This window comes from Protopterus annectens, chromosome 5.part0 (assembly GCF_019279795.1).
Source record: "Protopterus annectens isolate FY-2018-M chromosome 5.part0, PAN1.0, whole genome shotgun sequence".
Taxonomy (NCBI): domain Eukaryota; kingdom Metazoa; phylum Chordata; order Ceratodontiformes; family Protopteridae; genus Protopterus; species Protopterus annectens.
In genome coordinates, this window is record NC_056735.1 from 42950350 (window position 1) to 42974583 (window position 24234).

The following is a 24234-nucleotide window of genomic DNA, read 5'->3' on the forward strand; positions in this document are numbered from 1 at the left end:
AGTGCTGTTATCTGTACCTTACAAGTATTACTACACTACCCTATAGCCTTAGTTTGGACAGTGATATGGCTGTCGTCGTCATTATACATGAACTGGTTTTACCTGCAGTATACACCTCTTACCTGGTATACATGTGGAGGAAATGTTTGTTAACACTAACTGTTTCTACACATACTTCCAGATTCCAGGTTGATGTTGTGCGCATAGCTATTTAACTCTTTCTGCACAGGCTCTGGCCATGTCTTGACCACATGCAGGTGTGCCAGAACATATCTAGACTATTGCCCTCTTCAACCTTTATTGACTTGACACACACACATATGCATGCTTTCCTACACAGTTATATTATGTAGCACAGTGTGGGTGACAGCGATACTTTATTATTCAGAGAAACTGGAACACTCACTATTCCCTACAATACCAGAGTAAACAGTACCAGTACAGGGTATAAAGGTTTTTATTTCTCAGTACAGTGTTCATATCCGACATACCTGTGGGAGCAATGATTGTTAGCACTACCTGATTGTTGCCACACAAAGTTCCAGATTACACATTAGTATTATGCACATACATCTCACTCTGTTACTGTACACACTCTGGTCACAGCTTGACAACTTGGGGGTGTAGATAGGACATACTTGGCTTATTACTCTCCTACCAGTTTCAGGAGTTGCTACAGTGACAGGTTTGTTCTCATAGATGTTTGACAATCACTTGTATTCCCCATTTGCTGGCTAAACATTTGAGATCATCCCACAGACTTTCCAGGGGGACAGGGGGACAGGCAGCAGATATGGGCCCATATACTGGACATTCTGATCTGTACAGTTGTGGGGTGTGATTCTGTATGTAGCCTATGTCCACTCCCAGGATTCAGACCGTGGCTGCGTCTGCTAGAACTTAAACACTGTCCATCAGAGTTGTGTGTGCTATATATATATATATATATTGCTGTATATCTCCGATCTGCTTTCTGTCTTATAATTCTCCTGTGCTTTTGCATTCTGTTTGCTGCCTATACATCTGGGATCATCCCACTGATTTCACAGGGGGACAGGTTAACAGGCACCAGATATGGGCCACTTTACTGGGCATTCTGGACATATCTGTACAGTTGTGGGGTATGATTCTGTATGCAGACTACTCCCTCTGCCAGGATTCGAACCATGGCTGTGTGTGCTAAAAATACAACAGTTCACATCTCAGTTGCATGTGCTATTCGGGTTTTGTTGTCTGACTTTTCCCTGTTTCCTGTCTCTGTGTCTCTCAGTTGTACTAAATGGCCTCTGGGGATTACACAAGTCATATACAGGCATTCCTACACATTCTATTTATGGTGCACAGTGTGGGTAACAGTGCTTAATACAACAGTACTATTATGTGATTGCAAATCTACATTACCATATGATACCAGAGTATACACATGCAGTCCAACAGTTAGAACTTTATTGTCAGGCTATTACACTTTATTTACATACAATATATGAGACTCTTCCTGCCATATTCTCTGGTGTATGCAGTACTTACCTTGAAGAATACAGGTTTTATACAGGCACTTCATTTACTAATTCTTTTAGTTTTAATTCCTATGACAGTAAATGCATGAGTATTACTGAACTGCCTAGCATCATAACCTTGCCAGGTGACTTACACAGGCCTCCTGGTTCGTGGCCCACTCCATTGCAGCTGTGGGGGACATAATAGGACTATTTAGCCATACCTATCCATGATATACATGAGCTGGCAATTATTACACACATAGTGGGGTGATACTTATACACAGCTGGGACATCCCCTGCCATTCTAGCCTCTTGGATCCACTGCTCCAAGAGGTCCCCCTTACATTGCTTCAGGTCAACATAGTGATGCCTGACCTGCTCACCAGTTCTGGGTATGCCAGTGGCACTGGTGAGGTCATGGACGAGACGGTCCTAGGCTTCCACCTTATATTGGGAACCCTGGTACTGGCCCTGCAGCAGTCTCTGCTCAAGGTCTTTGACAAGGAATCCTGCCATGACTCTGGACTCAAGGATGCACCAGTGCCGTACCCAAAAGCGTACGCCTTCACCCCTTCCTGACATGGTGCCTGCCAGGGGAAGCTACAACCAGTTATGAGATGTATTCCTACCTGTTCAGTTTAAGTAGGGCTGATTTCCCACACTTTTCCATGATTGACCAGTTTTGAAAAGGCTAAGCTATGAGAAAACCTGCTTACCTAAGGTTGGCATTGTTTAAAGGGGTATACCACTGGCCACACTGAGTTAGCTGGTCTACACATTGCTTATACCCCCTAAGCTGGCCTGTGCAATGCTTAGCATTGCTTACATTAAACTTTGCATTATATTTTCATTTTGGCATTGATTTCTTATTCATTGCATCTTATATGTATGCCTGATATCCATAATTCATGTGTATGTACGCTGTATGGAGTCCTTGTGTTTTATTGGGGATTTCAATACTCTATTACAATTACACATCACTTCTGGCCTTACTGCTGTACTCCAGTTCACATATTTATGTTATGTAGTCGGTTATGGAACATATGATTGTATACTGATTTCTTTTACAGGTTCAGTTTGATTGTAATATAGTGAGGACTGCTTTGGTGATACCTCATTCTTCTGTACTGCTGTGATGGCTTGGTGGTTAACTACTGTGACTATAGTGTATAGGGTCCTGGGTTCAAGACCTGCAAGGCTGTTTATTTTGTTGCTGGGCAGAACAAGGGCTATTGGATACAGAGTGATTAAGGCACTTTTGAGTAGTTGTAAGCAGGTTTGCGTGGATTTGCGTGAGGGTAAGCACTGCTAACCTCTGGTTAAATATGCTTACAGAGAGTTAGCTTCAATATTGCTTAACCTGTATGCACATTGCTTACCCCCATGCAAACAGGCTTAAACCCACTTACTAGTGGTTACATATGCTTACTACTGCTTATTGGTGCTTAAACTTGCTTACTGGTGCTTGCTCCCACTTACAATTGCACTAATTTAGGAGGTGATATGTAATGGTTCTTGGAAAGGTGGGGGATTTGGAAGCTGTATGGATTTGTCATTCATTACACATTTTACCCTCTATTTGTATCCATGATTCCTGTGTACATATACTGTATGGGGCACATGTGCTTATCTGGGGACTTTGCAACATTATGACACTGACACCTCACTTGTGCATTTAATGCAGTACTCCAGTTCATAATTAAATGTTATTTAGTAGGTTATACAGCAAATAAATGTTCATAAACTGATTTCACATGGAAAATGGAATGTGCTGCAGTGGGAGTCGAACCGGGAATGCCTGCTCATAAGGCGAATGCTCTGCCCACTACATTATTGTTATACTGCTTCATTTGCATATATCTTCCTTGTTATCCTCTTCAGCCATTTAAGCTGTGTTAACTGTAGCTAAGCGATGGGCACACCCGCACACCTACGGTTAGCTTTAGTCAGATTTTTAATTAAAAAAAAGTGTTTGTTCATTTTATTTGCATTTACTTGCTGTTGTACATGGGGGGAATGTTGGTGGGGATATGTGGACACCTATGAGCGGTCTCGCTCATTTCTTAGGCCTATCTGCTGTTCTGCATTGCAGGGACGTGTATATTCTGAGAGCTCTGCTCTCAGACATGCCCCCTGCACTCTTACATGCTCCATGTAAAATTAGGAGCTCAGGCAGCATGCCTCATTAATATGCATAGCGCGCTGCCGTCCTGCTCCTAAACAGATGCTTCCGTGCAGGACTAAGCTAGTCCTGCATGGAAGATTAGTAAATCCTGGGATTAGTTTAGAAAGTCCAACACAGGTTATGTCACAGCATAATGGAAGAATGAGTCCCCAAAGTAAAGAGAAACAGGAGGAGTGGGAGACTTCTGAAGAAGAAAAATGTACATGGGAAAGAAAAAGAGATTTAATATGGTGCAATGTTTATACAAAGGAGAAAGTAAAACTAATCAATACAAAAAAGCAGTACCACATATATTTGAAGAGAAATACAAGCAAAGACATTCAGATATAGAAAATTTTACAATGCAAAAATATAAGAAAACAAAGAGAAAGTAGAAAAGATGATTATTAATGAAGAACCTAAAAAAATAGAAACTCAAGTTATGGATTATCCGTGAAGTGAAGGATTTAGTGTAGACAATCCAACACTTGTAACATCATAGCATGATAGAATAATGAATCCCCAAATTAAGAAGAAACCAGTGGAGCAGAAGCATCTGATCATTTGACATACAGAGATACTTTAAATACTTCAGTAGGAAACCAGTACAAAAGTTCAGATGGAGTTGCACAGCAGGGCAGGGAACAGGAAACTGTGGCAACTCTGATGCAGTCAGTCTTGTGAAAGAGCAACGGATGACACAGGATGAAGTTAAAGAGAATATGGCACAGGAAAATGTTCTGGAACTTTCTGTAGAATGCCCACAGGAAACGGAAAACAAAGAATGTGGCCTTAGTTTAGAAGAACATTTTCTAATGGAAGAGCTGCTTGATTTAATGGAAATGGACAGACATATTAAGATCATTTAAAGAAATGGAATAAAAGTCAGTAAGACCCAAAATGTTAGAACATTGACAAAATAAATGAACAGAGTAATCAAGACTGTTCATAGAAATCCCTGCAATATAACAGAAGTAAATAGGGTATATTACTATGTAGCTAAATTAATAACAGATAAAGTCTTACCACAAAAACACAGGGCAGTAAGGGAAAGGAAGGGGAGAAATCAAATGTCATCATGGAAGCATCAAATAGAGAAAACTATAAATCAATTAAGACAAGAAGTGTCACTGTTAGAAGTACAGAAGAGGGAACAGATCAAGAAAAGTACTCAGAAAGATAGATGTGATAAAAGCAATGCACAGTATTAGAACAGACCAGGATCTATCATACACTACTGCAAATGCAAATTAAAACTGTCAGCACAGGCAGAAAAACTTAGATATGCAGATAAATATGAAGGAAACGTACACAATAAACAATGTATTGATGACTCAAAAAAGGTTTTATAGAGAATTGAGAAATAAGGCAAAAGGAATTGACACACCACCAAAACAAGAAGAAAGTGACACATTTTGGAGAAATATCTATGAAGATCCTGTCATGTGAGGTTACTCAAACGGTGATGTCCTTGGTGCCTCGTTATCTATGAAGATCCTGTCACGTGAGGTTACTCAAATGGTGATGTCCTTGTTGCCTCTGTATCTATGAAGATCCTGTCACGTGAGGTTACCCAAATGGAGACATCCTTCTTGCCTCAGTGTGTGCGTTATTCAGTGGCAGTGGCAGTATTGTAAGGCAAAATTTTGTACAGTGTCCAAGAAATAGTTGGAGTTGTTTCTGGAGATGTGTACCAATAGCTTTTTAATGTTCCATGCTCTTACAACCAAATATTACCGGTATGTACATCCCAGAAAAGGACTGTGAAAGCACACCTGAATGGCAGAAGGAAAAGAAATATGATGCTCAGCTATTCAGTCACTATGGTAGTACATCGGGTGTTGATCTGGTGACTCTGAGGCCCTGTCCTGAACAGCTTCAAGAGTTGGAGGAGGAGGAATGGGAGTGGTACCCCTCTTTGCAAGAGATGAAACATAACATCATGGTAAAAGAGGCGGAGGAGTTCAAGAAACTCTTGAAGATGTATAATTTATTTTATTTGGGCAATTATTTATGACTTGTGTAAATGACTGCAGTTATAGCATTCTCGCCTCACAGTAAGTGGTTCCCTTTTCGATTCTTGTCTGGGGTGCCTTTTGTGGGGAGTGTGCATGACCTCCCTGTGTTCGTTTAGGTTTCCTCTGGGTGCTTCAGTTTCCTCCCACACTCAAAAGACATACAGCAGGTGGATTGGATACTCTAAAATTGTCCCTAAGTGTGAGCATGTGAATGTGTAGTATGGATGAACTAACATGGCAGTGCTAGCCACCCGGTGGTGTAAACCTTGGTTCTAAATGATTGTTGAAGTGATACCCTGACCCCATGTGCAAAAAATGGGGAAAAGGGGTTGAAGATGGATGGATGGATCTATGAAGATCATGTGGACCATAGCAAAGATGCTGAATGGATAGAAGAAGTAAAAGATCATCATGTGTCTACAGTAGTGAGGAAATTATTCTATGCTGTGCAACTTATAAACAAAGGTATGACATCTAAGTCCAAGGAAGTCATTGGTCTACTGAATTTGACATTCTTCAGACCTATCATTGAGTACAATGCCCCCTTTGGTATGTACCTAACCAGGCATATCCAACAACTGGAATGTCCACAGAGGTTCCTCACTAAAAGAATACAGGGCATAAGTAATATGTCCTCTGCAGACCAAAAAATGGCAATGTGTAAATCCACAGCAAGAACGAAGTATGAACGAAGCAATATATCCAAAATAGTTTATTGAATTGAACCACACAAATGAATCCGTCAAGCGCTTTCGCTCAGTTAATACTGAGCTTTGTCAAGATAAAAAACTTCTGGAATTATTTTTATTTAAATGTAGGCATAATGAATAATGTGATCAATTAATTAAAACTTAATTAAAATTCGTAAGTAAGTTCTTAAAGCTGTCACACCATATTGGTGCACTTACATATCACAAAACTTGAAACTGCCCATAAAGGACTAATTATATAAGTAAACACTTAATATAAAACACTTGATATAAAACAATTGATGTTAAAACAATGTGCAATAAAATCTTATTCATGTTCCAAAACCATGAATTTCTTGTTTAAAATTTGGTTACATTATTAATGCCATTGCAGACCACCTCAAGGCCCTATCCCTGTATTCTGTCTCCTACAAGCTTTTGAGGGGAGATCTATGCCTGGCATACAGGGCATTGTCAGACCCTATACTGATGGACCTCCTGCATATCCACAAAACAAACAGCACCAGAATTACCCATTCTAAAGACTTAAACCTTGCCTATGATATAAATAGGCTCTACTGGAGAGATAGGTATGTATCCCAGAGACTACCCCGTCTATTGAATATGCCCCCCATCCATGTGAAGCAGAGTTCCTCCCTAACCCAATTCAAGTGCAACTTGGACAATTGGATGGGAAACCAGAAATTCATCCCTGGTTTGGCACCTGTGTCTCTAATGGACACAGGTAACCTCTAAATGGTTCATCTCCCAGGCCCATGCTTACACTTATCAAGGGTATCAGAACTTGTCAGAGATTTGGGATGCATGGCTAGGCTTAAAAAGGCCCTTGTGGTTGTTAGCCTAGTAAACACCTATGAACCTATGAACCAGTACCTAACTTTGGGCTAAAAGCATTAACATCTTTACATGAAGATTTAGCCATGAGTAGGAACTATTTATATGCATACCCTAAACAGGAAAAAATGATACTCCTCCTTAACAGCAAACTTGTAAGTTACCCAAAAAAGCTATAGAGCAATAACTTGCTTTCCAGTGATGTATAAACTACACACTGGAATTGATGCCAACATAGTTTATAGTCATTTAGAAGAAAACTAAATCATGGCAAAAGAACAAAAGGGTAACAAAAGAAAGTCATATGGAACCAAAGTATCATTCGTTGTTAAATAGTCACAATGGAGAATTGTAAAAAGGGGAGACTATAAGTATGGTATGGAAAGACTAGAAAACGTATTTGGTAACATCCCACATTCATGGTTAAAAGACTGGTTACAGATGTATAAGATACACCCTACACTGATTGACTACATTACAGTGACCATGAAACAATGGCAAACCACTTTGCAGCTAAGCCATGATAAAGGACAAATTATTATCCCAAGGATAAAAAATCAAAGGTGGGGTTTCTAAGGTGATTCTTTGCTGCCACTGTGCTTTTGTCTTGCCCTTAACCCATTAAGCTGTATATTTTACAGATTAGGTCATGGATCCCAGAAAACAACAAAGTGTAAATACTTATCATCTTCTTTTTGTGGATGATTTATAACTGCAAGTGGTCAAAACTTTCTCAGATGATACAAGAATATCATTTGGTCTTGATAAATGTGCAAAAGCAACCATTAAAGCAGGAAAGTAGCAGCACCAGGAAAATATCAATCTGGGGGGCAGAAATGTGATATAAAGGAACTTAACCAAGAGGGAGTGTATAAATATTTGAGAATTGATGAAGGATCAACAATAAAACATGAACAGATGTCAATAAAATTTAGTAAGGAATATTTTAGAGGGCTACAATTAATACTGAAAACAGCCCTGACGTCTCGGAACAAAGTCCAAGCTATAAACCAATTTGTTCTTCTTGTTCTAACTTACAGTTTTGGGGTAATTGTCTGGTCTCAAAAGCTATTACATCAGTTGGACAGGAGAACAAGAAAAATGACTGATGCTTATCAAATGATTTATAAATGTAAGTTTATACCAAGATTATATATTGCCCATTCTGAAGGAAGTATGAGCCACCTTGAAATTAATTACATGTATAGATCTCCAGTCATAGGACTGCATACATATCTGCTGACCTCACCAGATCCAAACATAGTGAAAGTTATAAAACATGAGGAGAACAAGTCTAAGATAACTTCCCTGCTTAATTTAGCAGAAGCACATCAGTGTCAAGTAGGAATGGAAATCAAAGCAGAAGTAGATAAAATTCAGGCACTAAATAAATGTGCCAAATAGCAAAAGGATCAGATGAGAAGGCAAGAAATGGGGAAAATGCATAAATATAATTGCAAGTACAGAAAACTCCTGGAGCAACCTTGCATCAATCAGGATCTGACACATGAATGGTTAAGGACAGGTGAATTTAAACCAAAAGGCAAAAGGTTAATATTAGCAGCCTAGGATAGTGGACTACATACACGTTGGTATACAAAGTCTATTGAACATGTTGGAGAAACAGACAAATGCAGGTTTTGTAAAACAGAATTGGAAACAGTCGCATATATTGTTCCTGGGTGTAGTACACTAATGGCAGAAGGCCTGTATACTGAAAGGCATAATAATGTGGCAAGACTGTTGCATTTGGGATTGTGCAAACATTGTAATATTGAAGTAGCTGAGAAGCTTTGGAAACATGAGTCACAAAGCATAGAAAATGATGAAGTTTATATCACATGGGATCATCCATTACCAGCAGTTCAAAAAGTAGATTAGAGAAAACCAGATATAGTGGTCCATGAAAAGAAGACAAAAGTAGCATTGACCATTGAAACTGCTACACCCAATGATTACAGTGTCTTATGTACAAAGAGATACAAAGTCATAAAATACCAGGATTTGCAGGCAGTAATGAGAGCAATGTGGAAGAAAGATACCCAGACAGTTCCAATAGTAAGAGCAACAGGTCTTATAAAAAGAAATCTACAATCGTATTTAGATATGTTACCAATACATGTAACTCTGCATGAATTGCAGAAGAAATCAGTTCTGGGCACATTGCGAGTACTGCAAAGAGCACTTTTGACTGACATCGAAGATTGAAACAATACTAATTTCATGAACTTTAATCACACTTTGACATAGGAATGGAGTCTATTCCCGTCATAGTATTAGAAACCCAAAAGTCTTGGAGAAATTAAACCTGAAAAAGTAGAACACCCACAGGAAATGAAGAACTAAGAATGTGCCCTCAGTTTAGAAGAAAATGATCCAAGGGAAGAGCTGGTGATTTAATAGAGGTGGATAGACATATTATGATCAATGAAAAAATAGATTACAGAAAGTCTATAAGACCCAAAATATTAGAAGTCTGATAAAACAAATGAACACATAATCAAGACTATCAACAGAACTTCATGTGACATAACAGAAGTAAACAGGATATATTACTATGCAACTAAATTAATAAGATATAAAGTCTTACCACAAAAACACAACACTAAAGCAATTAACACAATAAATGTCACTGTTAAAAGTACAGGCAAGGGAACAGATCAACAAAAAATACTTAAAAAGATGGACGTAATAAAAAGCAATGCACATTGTCAGAACAGACCAGGATCTATCTTACAGTATCACAAATAATAAATTAAAGATATCAGCACAGACAGAAACTTAGAAGTTATGCAGATAAATATAAGGGAAAAGTGCAAAATAAGCAATTCATTGGTGACCCAAAAATGTTTTATAGGGAATTGGGAAACAAAGCAAAAGGAATAGAAACACCACCAAAAAAGAAAAAATATACATATTTTGGGGACTAATGTATGAAGACCCTATGGAACATAACAAAGATGTTGAATGAATAGAAGAAGTTAAAAAAAAGCAGTAAGAAGTTCAAATATACAGGATATGAAATGGAATGAAATAAAGGTCAGAGAAATTGAAACAAAATTAAGAAAAGCTCCAAAATGAAAAAAACCCAGGTCCAGATGCAGTACCTTACTTCTGGCTAAAGGTGTGAGCATCTTTGCATGAAGATTTAGCCATGAGTAAGAACTATTTATATGTGCACCCTGAACAGACACCAACCTGGTTAACAACATAAAAAATGATACTCTTTCATAAGGGTGAACCTGCAAGCTATTCTAAAAACTATAGACTAATAACTTACATTCCAATGATATGTAAACTATATAATGGAAGTGATGCTGACAGAGTTTATTAGTCATTTAGAAGAAAACACAATAATGGCAATAGAACAGAAGGGTAACAAAAGAAAGTCACATGGAACAAATGATCATTTGTTGTTAAATAAAGTCACAATGGAGAATTATAAAAATGGAAGAATATATGTATGGCACAGGCAGCTTACAAAAAAGCATTTGACAGCATCCAAAATTCATAGATAAAGGAATGCTTACAAATGTATAAGATACACCCTATGCTGATCAGTTATATTACACTGACCTTGAAACAGTGGCAAACCACTTTATAGCTAAGCCATGATAAGGGACAAACGTTTATCCCAGAGATAAAAATTTGAAGGTGGCATATTCCTGGTTGACTCTTTGTCACCGCTGCTCTTTTGTCTTGCCCTTAACCAGTTAAGCTGTCTAATTAAAAGATTACATCATGGTTACAATTTGATGCAAAGAAAACAACAAAGTGTTAAGACTTATCTTCTTTTTGTGGCTGATTTAACACTGTATAGTTCATCAGATGAGGAGCTAAAAGCACAACTGCAAGTGGTCAGAACTTTCTCAGAGGATATAAGTATGTCATTTGGTCTTTATAAATGTGCAAAAGCAACATTTAAAGCAAGACAGCTGCAGCACTAAGACTAAATCAGTCAGGAACAGGAATATGATATAAAGTTTGAGCAGTAGGGAATGTATAATTATTTGGGAATTGATGAAGGATCAACAATAAAACATGAACAAATGTGAACAAAATTTAGTAAGAAATATTTTAGAAGACTAAAATTAATATTGAAAACAGCCCTGACATCTAGGAAGAAAGTCTGAGCTATAAACCAATTTGTTCTTGCTCTAACTTACAGTTTTGGGATGGTTGATTGTCCCCAAAAAGTTGGGCAGTAAAAAAGAAAAATGCTTCATGCTTATCAGATGATATATAAATTATATATAAAAATCAGTGCATACTAATATATATTCCTTGTCCTGAAGGAGGTATGGGCCTGCACAAAAATGATTACATGCATAAGTCTGCAATCATAGGACTGCATACGTACCTGCTGACCTCATCAGATCAAAACGTAGTGAAATTTTTAAAACACAAGGAGAGCAAGTCTAAGATGACTTTCCTGCTTAGTTTAGGAGAAGCATCAATCAGGAATGAAAATCAGAACAGAAGTAGACAAAAATCAGGCAGCAACTGTGTGCCAAAAAAACGAAGAAAGAAAATAAGGAGAAGGATTAGATGAGATGGCAGGAAATGTGGAAAAAGCATAAATATAATTGCAAGTACGGAAAACCCCTGGAGCAACCTCATGTCAATCACAATCTAATGCAGGAATGGTTAAGGACGGCGAATTCAAACCAAAATATTCAAGGTTAATATCGGTGGACCATGATAATGGATTATGTACACATTGGTTTACAAAGTCCATTGAACATGTGAGAGAAACAACAACTGCAGGTTCTGTAAAACAGAACTGGAGACAGTTGTGTATCTTGCTACTGGGTGTGATACACTATTGGTGAAGGGCCTGTATACTGAAAGGCATAATAATGTGGCAAGACTGTTGCATTGGGGATTGTGCAAACATTACAATACTGGCAAATTGAAAACATGAGCCACAAAGCATTATAGAGAATGATAAAGTTTATATCACATGGGATCACCCATTACTAACAGTTCAAAAAATAGATATGAGAAAAACAGATATAGTAATCCTTGAAATGTAGCACTGATCATTGAAACTGCTACACACAGTGATTATAGTGCCTTATGTACAGAGAGAAACACAGTAATAAAATACCAGGATTTGCAGGCAGAAACTAATGCAATGTGGGAGAAGGATACCAGACAGTTCCAATAGTAGTAGGAGCAATACTATCTATACATGTAACTCCATAAGAACTACAGAAGGAGTCAGTTCTGGGCACGTTGCCAGGTACTGTGAAGAGTACATTTTGCTAACATCAAAGATTGCAACAATGCTAATTTCACAAACTTTAATCATACTTTGACATGGGAATAGGGTCTATTCCTGTCATGGCATTAGAAACCCAAAAGACTTGGAGAAATAAAACTAGGGGGCTAAAATTCGATTTCTGTGTAACTCACTGGATATTAAATTAGATCAAATTAGTTCACAAATAGAATCCACAACATTATGAATCTACCTTCTCCAAAAGATCTGTCACTGGTGGTGAACCCCAAAGTTCAGTCCTTGGACCACTTCTATTTGGCGTTCACTTTTCAGTGGTCAAATGAAATGTTAAATGTTTACAGTTGATCATCTTTGCAGATGACTGTAAACTTGATACCATCACAAACTCCCAGAGGATACAAAAATCATCCACAAGGGCATTTCCAAAACAAATAGCCGTTGTAAAAAATATGGACTAAAAGTAAATATCAAGAAATTTATTACTGTATCATCCAGCAAGCATCGCTTCCCTTGTAACTACCACATTGGCAACATACCCCTGACAGTTGATTCCAGGTCAGGGATCTAGGAACCTATTTCAACAATGAACTGTCCTATGATCATTACATTCCCATGATTATAAGAACATCTTTTTTCATTGTTCAGTTTTTATCTAAATTTATGGCATCCAGGTCTAAAGATAGAAATGAGTACAGAATCAGGCACACAGTCACAAAAGCATACAGAATGATGCTAAAGTTGTCCTGCATGACTATGCTGATTCATTTACATTCTTAGGAAGTTTGCCAGAAGAATATCACATTGTGCCAGTTATACACCCCCAGAAAGATACCAGTAGCTCTCAAGAGTAGAACAGGAGCTAAGATTAAAGCTTAGGTCTCATTAAGAGGCATTACGTTAAGAGAATAGGTGAACAATATTGCCAAAGTCATGAGGAAAGTCAATATTTGCATCTGTATTGAAGAACAATATTTGAATAACGTGATTAAAATAACATAAAGTATTGCCTATGACTTCCAGTTAAAGAAGTATAATCAAAAAGCTTTTTTTTTCAGTATTAAATTCAAACTTACAGATAAGTGAGTCAAACGTACTGAATTTCATCTGAATGAAACTCAGACACTAGCTTGATCATGGATTCACAGTGGAGAGAATTCACCATTCTTCCAGATTATATTGTAGCCTGCATTTCCAGTATCGCCTTTTACATTTGTCTTGCAGGTGGGCAGATACACCAGACTCCCATTCAGACGTTTATACATCTGTGACTTGATACATTGTACTGAATTATTTGTAGGCTGATGTAAAGAGAGTTCAACCAAATTCAGTGCTCCCACTTACCACTAAGAAAATAGAGAATCCTTAGATTTCCTTTGGTATCTCATCAGCAACAGTTGCATTCCAAAGTACTTTTGCATAAGCAAGTAAATGCTTATAGGGTGTTGCAAATATAACTGATTAACTTTTCACAGAGCCATAACTAGGGTGGGGTGAAGGTGGCAGCAGCCTTGGGTGAATGTTGTTAGAGGGCAAAAATTGACAGGTACTGAAGGGGTATGAGTGAAATACTGGCTTTCATTTATGAAACCACAAGGATATTCTACTTTATATCTGAATCACAAAAATGCATTTGTAGTTCTAGTTGAAGTTTAGAGTGTGCAGGAAACTTGCCACAAATGCAAAAGCGCAGAATGCCTTTTTTGTCGTTAGCTTTGGGAAGTCCTTTCTTTTCTTTTCTTTTCAGTTTGAGGATGTGCCAGTGTGGGGAACTACCCAGGGTGCCAGATGATCTATCTATGACTCTTTTTCTTCATATGAGTCTGACATAAGAACAGCATGACAAGAGACACCAACGACTGTTAAACATATTAATAAAGTTATTTAAAGGTAAACGCAGAGATGTAGAAAGAAAGATGGGAGATGAGCAGTTCAGATTTAGATCGGGATGCAGCACAACTGACCTGAAGTTTGTAGTTAGTCAGATACTTGAGGAGAAGCTAAAATAGTGTGTGTGGTTTTAACAAAGGCAAAGAGGGTTATCGATTTTCAGGTAAAGGTGATGCCATTAATCATACAGCTGTGTGGTGTAGAATGTGGGAGATAAGAAAGGAAAAGCAAAGATAATGATGATGAAGATGAGGATAATGAAGATGAAGATAATGAAGATGATGTGGGACTTTGTTGTTACAGATTTTCCTAAGCTTGGAGAGAGTTCGTAACTGAGTTAGGGGACTTGGTCAAACTTAAATACAAACAAGCTATGTGAATGAGTAAGTGAAGAAGTGCTCTGGGCCATGGACAAGGCTACACTGTCTGTGTGAGAGCAATGATTAGGGAAAAGATAAGGCATCCAAGAGGTGGAAAAGGTGACACAAGGTGCAACTAGGTTTATACGTTCATAATTCCAGCATAAATGAACACTGATTTCATCAAGCAAGGACCGAATGTCCATTTCCCTACTCAAGTACCCAGTCCCTTTCATAGCGGCAACTTGCTCCATACTAGAGATATAAACTGTGTCAAATATGAACTTCTTAGTTTTGTATTATTAAAGGAAGTTTGAAAATTAAGACTTTTGTGTTTGCATTGAAGTTTGTATTAGTTCATTCATGAAAGCCTTGCTAGCTTTGATTAATTTACCTCTGTAATATCTGCATTAAAGCATAAATAGTTTTAACTGCTGACATATCCCCACATAATTTTGCTCTCAAACTGATGGAATCCTTCTTGTAAACCTTCTTTGTACTAATTTCAGTTTTACTGATAGTGAAGTTGTAGAACTACAGAATGTGTTATTATATTCTACAACTGGGTGAATTTCTTGGCAAAACGTAACAAATAAGGGGAAGGCAGCAAAGGTACACATTGAAAGAGAGTTGCCAAAAGGGATTGGAAAAGGGAAGAAGTGCTGTTTTAGGCATAGCAAACAGGTGGAAGAGAGAGACACACACCTTGTTAGGCTGAACACACATGACAGGGGTGAAGCAGAGAACACTAACGTGGAAGATTAAGCAGTTTAGAAGACCAGTCCTTATAAAAATAATGTAGTTTATTCTATACAAATAAAATAAGGAGGTTACCATATAGGGTCATAGGTTCTTAGAAGATTCCTAAGCTAACACCTTAAGGGCCCTTAGAAGTCTAGCCAATATAACCCAATTTTACCCAATATATAGCACCTAGGGGCAACAGGATGGCGTGGATTTGTACCTGCACATTGAGTATCTTTACAGATTTTCCCTGTCCATAATCCATGATCCATTGATCCAACCTGCATTTGAAGAGGGCCAGTGAAGGGCTCCGCTTAATGTGAGTAGAAAGTCTGTTCCATAGAAGGGGCAATCTTTGAGGCACATAAGTGTCTCTCCAGCATGTTCCATTTGAGTCGCTGACTAAGTTTTGATCCCTAGATCAGGTGACCCTTGTATCCCAAGCAAAAGAAAGTTTTGTGGTTTAACTAAATACACAGCAAGCACCATTCATGCAGTCTTGTACTGCTGGGAAACAGTCTCTCTCTGGGTAGCTACCTCTCTGGATTTCTCTGTCAGGAACAATTTCTAGCTTCTTCTCCAAGGTTTTCCTTCTCTAATATTGATTATCTTTCAGAGAGCTGCTGCTCTGGACATCCAATTCCTTTCCACTAAGAGCAAATGTGCTCTGAGTTAATGTATCTCAGCCCTCTTTTTATGTTACACCCTACAGTTCATTAAGCAAGACTGCTATTGCTAATACAGCTAGATATTTCCTGATCTTAAAAAACAGGTACAATTTAACAGGATCACTTAGTTCTTTAAAGAGGCATCACTCGGTTTACAATGGAATCTTCATACCACTGCTACAAACGTTATTTACAAACTTTTTACATTTATGCACTTTTGAATCAGTTGTGTTCTTCCATTTGGTGAGAACCACCAGAATATACTAAACTAGAAAAGAAAATAGAGGAATTGAAGTAATGATTTGCTTCACTTCAAAAAGGAAAGCCATGAGTGGAATTGAAGTAATGATTTGCTTCACTTCCCAAAAAGGAAAGCCATGAGTGGAACTGAAGTAATGATTTGCTTCACTTCCCAAAAAGGAAGGCAATGAGAGGGTGCCATGGTGGGGGTGTTCCAAACTGGAGTACTGGACAATAAGATTCATAGATGGCATTAGTGTGAACTATTATTGTGACACAAATGAAAAATGGATGTTCTTAAATATTAAGGCTAATCTTGGGCAGAAGTGGTATGTATTAAGGGCATGCTAGAATTTTATTAAATGGAAGAATCCATAGGCCATTGGCAGAATCTAATATACACCATGCATGCAGACTGCATTGCCTATATATGAAGTAATAAATCAAAATATATAAAAATACATATGAAGTAAGAAATAAAGGAAGTGTTTACAACATAAAAATAAAGAATGTGACATAATAAATAAAAAAAAAACCCTCTTGCAAGGAAATAGATGCATCCATATTCTTATCTCGAAAAAGGTGGTGGGATAATTCAGGACTTGCCTTGTCAACCTGAATGTGTACATCATGAAAAGTATTTTTTTAAACTGTTGTGCTTTTTTTGTGTGCATCTTGAATAAAGTTCCTGTTACATTAAATGTTTCATTCATTGAGTTTAAATGTCTCATTCAGTTAACTTATATAACTAGTGGTGCTGTTGTCTAGTAAACCTGCCTGAATTAACAAGTTAAGCCAGTAATTAAACTCTTAAATCTCTAAGAAACAAAATATTGGTTCAGCTGTGGATGATGGAGAAAGAGTTTACAAAAGAAATGAGGAAAGTTGACTAAGAGAGCAGAAAAGTGGAAACTGATGTTCAGTGTGAACAGGTGCAAAGTCCTGCTGCTGGGTCACAACAAAATCCATGGTGTGAAATATCAGTTGGAAGTAATGGAGCTGATGACAACAGAGCAGGAAATGGATAAGGTGGTTCTAATTACACCTGGAATGCACAAATCAAGAGGAGAATGAGTCAGAAATGGTGGCAGCAAATAGAATACTGATGTTTGTCATCGAAGTTGAAGAATCTGGAAATAAAGAGGTAATGGCATCACTCTACACTACCGTCATACACACTGAGTACTTTGTATAGTCCTGGAGACCATACGAGATGAATGTCATTACAGTGCAGGAAGAAGTCCAGAGAAGAACCACCAGATAAAGTATAGAAGACTTAGATGTCCATCACTAGAGACCAGAAGTTAAAGATGACATGTCATGGTTGTAGAAACGCATGTGATGGAGTTGTAAGGAGGCCATCCTCAATAGGATGACAAAGGAGAAGACGCACTAGCATCATATTGTAGGGACTAACAATTTTTTCACTCTTCAGAAGTACTTCTTCATAGAAAGGGTTGTAGACCTATGGAATGGACTAGTGGAATAGGTGGAAGAGAAGTCATTTATACAGGCATTGAAGAGGACATGGGAAAAAATGGGAAACATAGGGTGGAGAGAATGTACGATGGCGCACAAGTAGAATGCTAAATGCACTTAAACAGCGAACTGGACAATGTCTTCTACTGCAGCCAAGTGTAAAGTAATGCTGAAAATTTGCTTGGGGACACAACTCAAGTGGAAAACAAGACAGACAGGAAAGGAGAATAACTGAAGTGTTATGGACCTTCTAGTATGAGATACAGAGAAATGCTAGTATGAAATACAGAGAAATGCCTTTACGGTGGGAGAGATGGTCTATATCATTCTCATGTCCATTGGTAATGGACTGTATTTATGGAATGGTTGTGAACAAAGACAGGGAATGGTGGAGAGTAAGTGAGGTTTGATTGTGACTAGGTGCAGAATCAAACAAACCTAGTAGGAATGGAATCCTACTGGCTTTCATGTATCTGCATGCACATTTGTAACAGCATACTCTGGGAAGTGTGTTTCACATAGTGGTGAATTCTGAGTGTGCAAGCAAATGATGTAAAGAGGTGAAATAAACAACAAAAGTATTATAATATACTTAAACGGACATACCAGATTAGCCTAGGGATCCTTTTTCCAGTAACACATATATCTATATGTCTCCACTGTTGTTAATGTACCATAGAGGTACAAAAACCCCAAAATAATACAAGCTGCAGGGAAGACACAAAAGTTGGAAGGCTAGATGGATTGGCTGAAAATTAAACAGAAAAACAAAATTATGAAAATGAGTAATTAAAGTCCTTATTATATTCACCATCAAAAAGGAAACGTTAAAAGTACATACATTTCATACAATAATAACTGAAGTTGTATGGTGTTACATGGAAGAAAGTTTTTGTTTTTGTTTGTTTAAGCAACATTTACAGATAGATCACATTGTTAATTATTATTTAAATAACTATTTACATTTTCAGGTTACATTACAACCATCATTTACAGTTCAATAACTATTATAGATATATGTTTGCATAAATGTTGACACAAATATCTGTATTCTCTACAAAGATATAAAAACACTAATACAGATATCAATAACTACTATACTAATACTTTTATATGAATATGTGTGTGTGTGTGTGTGTGTGTGTGTGTGTGTGTGTGTGTGTGTGTGTGTGTGTGTGTGTGTGTGTGTGTGTGTGTGTGTGTGTGTGTGTGTGTGTGTGTGTGTGTGTAAGACAGAGTGAGAGAGAATATTTTTCTTCCACTAATCAAAAATCTCACTCCTTATCTATCTATCTATCTATCTATCTATCTATCTATCTATCTATCTATCTATCCTTTGTTGAACTGATTAGTCCCACTAAGCTAGAGGCTTCTTTACAGAGGAGACCTGAGGTGATATTTATACTACTAGGGGACATTTGGCCAGAGCACTGGGGAGCTTTCCCCTACTCTCTTCAATAGGTGCTATAGGATCTTTTACATCCACCTGAGCTACCACCAACTGAAGCAGATGGGGCCTCAGCTTGATGTTTCATCCAAGGGGTGCCCTAATCCTAATCCCAAACCATACTACCTAACCTTAATCTAAAACCACACTTTCTAACCCTAACCCTAAATTTCCCAGTGACACCCCCACCCTGGAACAATTACATTAGCAACAGATTATACGTTATACTGATCATATAGAATCACCAACAGTGTATGATTTAGTAAATGGAATAAATAAGGGCACTAAAATGACAAGCTAGTAATAGTCTCATTGGCAGTGCCATGTTAACAAATAAGATAAGCAGAATGTGAGTAGATGTCAGGTGGATAGTGCCAAGAAGATAGATGAAGCAAACGTAACAATAAGGAAAGCAAACTGTAAGAAGAGTAGGAATATGAGAATTTGGAAAAAGTGTATGGAATGGTAAGGAGCAAGCAAAGTTAGAGTCGCAGAGAGGACAAACGAGAGTAGTGTTCGGTGTCTGTTAGCTGTGATTGTCAAAACAATGACGCTGCCAGTCTTCCGTAATATGCTTCTTTATTGCCTTCCTAAAGGTATCAGGTATACTATATGACTTGTTATGATATAATTTTGTTCCGCTGTTCTGGCTCTACCATTGCAAAAGCTGTTTCAGTTATTACTAGTATACAGTGTGATCTTCTGTCATCAGCATTGTGGAGGTCATAGGTCATAGCTTGATCTTTGAAAGTGTTGGAATTGTCTCAGTGGTAAGCAGTAGCATCCACAGAGTAATTTACAAGTGAGGGCATTTAGTAGGATGGAAGCTGTAGCTTCCACCGATCGCCACTTACATTTTTCTGTAGTCAGCCATTGGTTCTCTTGTTAAGGGCTAAGATGAATGAAGCATAGGATTGTGTTTCTGACTCTTTAAAAGGGGTCGTGCATTTTGATGTGAGTGCACAGTAATGGCAGGAAGTGACCATTCTAGGATGGGTAACAGTATGTTGATTGTAATGGCTTGCCTTCCTTCTTTGGTTAAAAGGTAGTATATTTTATGGGCTCCCCTGAGCTGTGTGTGTACTTTTTAATTTCTCCAAATCATTTGGAAATTGATGGAAATGGACCCCATTCCTAAGTCAAAGTATGATTAAAGTTGATGACATTAGTATTGTTTCAATCTATGACATCAGCCAGAAGTGCTCTTCACAGCACCCGCAATGTGCCCAGTAATGACTACAGTTACATGCATTCGTAACATACCTAAATACAATTGTATATTCTTTTTATAAGACCCATTACTCCTACTGCCATTGGAACTATCTGGGTATCTTTCTTCCACATTGCTCTAATTTCTGCCTAGAAATCTTGATATTTTATGACTTTGTGTCTCTCTGTACGAAAGATACTGTAGTCACTGGGTGTAGCAATTTCAATGATCAATGCTACTTTTGTCTTCTTTTCATGGACCACTATATCTAGTTTTCTTGCATCTATCTTTTGAACTATTGGAAATGGGTGATCCCCTGTCATATGGACTTCATCATTTTTATGATGCTTTGTGGCAAATGTTCCCAGTGTTTTTCAGCTACTTTAGTATTATAATATTTGCACAATCCCCAGTGCAACAGTCTTCCCACATTTTTATGCCTTTCAGTATACAGTCCTTCTGCCATTAATATGTTACAACCAGCAACAAGGTGTGCAACTGTTTCCAATTTGGTTTTACAAAACCTACATTTGTCTTTTTCCTATATGTTCAATAGACTTTGTAAACCAACATGTGCGTAGCCCACTCTCTTGGGCCATCAATATTAATCTTTCATCTTTTGGTTTGAATTTGCCTCTCATTAACCGTTCCTGCATTCGTTCCTGATCAACATGAGGTTGTTCCAGGAGTTTTCTATACTTGCAACTATATTTATGCATTTTCCACATTTCTTGCCTTCTCATCTGATCCTTCACCTTATATTCTTTCTTTTGTTTTTTGGCACATTCAGTTGCTGTCTGATTTTTATCTACTTCTGGTTTGATTTCCATTCCTGCTTGAGACTGATATGCTTCTGCCAGGCTAAGAAGGGAAGTCATCATAGATTTATTCTCCTCATGTTTCAAAACTTTCACTATGTTTGGGTCTTGTAAGGTTAGTAGATAACCACAAACGAAAAAACTGTTGAACCAAAAGAGCGTAACAACGAACAAGAACACTATGAGAGACTACTTCGTAAAATAAACAGACGTTTAATGACTCCAAATTAATGTTAGCGCTTTCGGCTAAATCAAATATTTAGCCTTCCTCAGACAAACAGCAGAACAGGAAATGACATTTCTTAAAATATATGTATAGAACCAATTGAAATAAAGTGCATTTAGTAATTAGTTGTAACTAAGGTTACCTTAAAGTAGTATAATCCATTGCAAACATAAGCCTTGAATAAAGGTAAAAATAGAGTGCCTCTATAGGCATTGCAACGGAACAGCAAGTGATACTTTGTTGCAAATAACTCCATTCATCAAAATATTTACACAGATGTTAAACTCTATAATTACTGGGTTATTTAATCATACAACTTGCTTCATACTTATGTGATGTGTTAAAATGTTATAAAAACAGTGAATGATAAACTAAAAAATATTTGTGTATATTTTAAATTGTTACCAAAAATATTTCCACAATTTGGAACATTATTTCCACATTTAAACATTAAAAATACTGATTAGTTTTGCCCGCAGAATTCCTGTACAATAATCATAAAATAATACAATTTTACATTAGTGCATTCTGTTAGGGAATAATTGATGTTGGGTCCATTTCATATCCAAATGTGAGAGACCTTCCCTATATGTGTTATCTGTTATACGATAACCATTTTAATACACATTTTATTGATAGGTTGTCATTGATGCCAGGTAATAAATGTGCTCTAGAACATTTGGATATGAAATGGACCCAACATCAATTATTCCCTAACAGAATGCACTAATGTAAAATTGTATTATTTTATGATTATTGTACAGGAATTCTGCGGGCAAAACTAATCAGTATTTTTAATGTTTAAATGTGGAAATAATGTTCCAAATTGTGGAAATATTTTTGGTAACAATTTAAAATATACACAAATATTTTTTAGTTTATCATTCACTGTTTTTATAACATTTTTAACACATCACATAAGTATGAAGCAAGTTGTATGATTAAATAACCCAGTAATTATAGAGTTTAACATCTGTGTAAATATTTTGATGAATGGAGTTATTTGCAACAAAGTATCACTTGCTGTTCTGTAATGCCTATAGAGGCACTCTATTTTTACCTTTATTCAAGGCTTATGTTTGCAATGGATTATACTACTTTAAGGTAACCTTAGTTACAACTAATTACTAAATGCACTTTATTTCAATTGGTTCTATACATATATTTTAAGAAATGTCATTTCCTGTTCTGCTGTTTGTCTGAGGAAGGCTAAATATTTGATTTAGCAAAGCTTAACATTAATTTGGAGTCATTAAACGTCTGTTTATTTTACGAAGTAGTCTCTCATAGTGTTCTTGTTCGTTGTTACGCTCTTTAGGTTAGTAGATAAGTATGCAGTCCCACGATTACATATTTATACATCTAAACAATTTCAAGGAGGCCCATACCTCTTTCAGAACGGGGAATATACAATCTCGGTATGCACTGATTTTTATAAATGATTTGATGAGCATGAAGCATCCTTCTTGTTTTCCTGTCTAATCTATCCAACACCTTTTCATGTCTTTTTAATTTATCCAAATCTTTTGAGCTTCTAATACCATGAAGGGAATGGACCCCATTCCTAAGTTAAAATATAATTAAAGTTCTTAAAATTAGTATTGCTTCGATCTTTGATGTCAGCCAGAAGTGCTCTTCGCACCACCCACAATGTGCCCAGTAATGACTCCTTCTGCAATTCGTATGGAGTTAAATGTGTTGGTAACATATCTAAATACGATTGTAGATTCTTTTTGATAAGACCCGTTGCTCCTACTACTATTGGAACTGTCTGGGTGTCTTTCTTCCACATTGCTCTCATTTCTGTCTGCAAATCCTGATATTTTATGGCTTTGTGTCTTTCTGTACTCAATACACTGTAGTCACTGGGTGTAGCAATTTCAATGATCAATGCTACTTTTGTCTTCTTTTCATGGACCGCTATATCTGGTTTTCTCGCATCTGTCTTTTGAACTGTTGGTAATGGATGATCCCATGTGATGTAGACTTCATCATTTTCTATGATGCTTTGTGGCTCATGTTTCCAGTGTTTTTCAGCTACTTCAGTATTATAATGTTTGCGCAATCCACAGTGCAATAGCCTTGCCACATTATTATACCTTTCACTATACAGTACTTATGCCATTAGTTTGTCACAACCAAGGTGTGCAATTGTTTCCAATTCTGTTTTATAAAACCTACATTTGTCTGTTTCTCCCACATACTTATATGGACTTTGTAAGCCAACATGTACATAGTCCACCATCTTGGGCCTCCAATGTTAACCTTTCATCATTTGGTTTGAATTCAACTCTTCTTAACAATTCCTGCATTTGATCCTGATCAACATGAGGTTGTTCCAGGAGTTTTCTATACTTGCAACTATATTTATGCATTTTCCACATTTCTTGCCTTCTCATCTGATCCTTCACCTTATATTATTTCTTTTATTTTTGGCACATTCAGTTGCTGCCTGATTTTTATCTACTTCTGGTTTGATTTCCATTCCTGCTTGAGACTGATATGCTTCTGCCAGGTTAAGAAGGGAAGACATCGTAGATTTATTCTCCTCATGTTTCAAAACTTTCACTATGTTTGGGTCTTGTAAGGTTAGTAGATAAGTATGCAGTCCCACGATTACATATTTATACATCTAATCAATTTCAAGGAGGCTCATACCTCTTTCAGCACGGGGAATATACAATCT